The sequence below is a fragment of the Cariama cristata genome, unplaced genomic scaffold (assembly GCF_000690535.1).
Source record: "Cariama cristata isolate BGI_N322 unplaced genomic scaffold, ASM69053v1 scaffold11873, whole genome shotgun sequence".
In the NCBI taxonomy this organism is placed as follows: Eukaryota; Metazoa; Chordata; class Aves; order Cariamiformes; family Cariamidae; genus Cariama; species Cariama cristata.
In genome coordinates this window covers 396-674 of record NW_009607846.1, presented here as the reverse complement: position 1 = coordinate 674, position 279 = coordinate 396, and positions in this window count along the sequence as shown.

Genomic DNA, 279 nt, shown 5'->3' with positions numbered 1-279 from the left:
GTAACACGGGGGGGACAACGAGTGGCAGCCCCCAGGACTCCCACCCTGGGATGCCCCCTCCCCACCCCAGGATGCTCTGCCCAGTGCTCGCCTTTGCACCACAAACAGCCGGGGACACCTTGGTGAGGGAGACCAGCAGATTTACTGGTGAATAAACTTTATTTAGAAGTTATCCATAATACTGCAAATACTATTTGCTGGGCTCGATATTATTCATGGGCTTTTCTGTGTACAGTAAATGCCAGTTTTGCCAAAGCTGCGAGGGCCCTGTGAAACCGC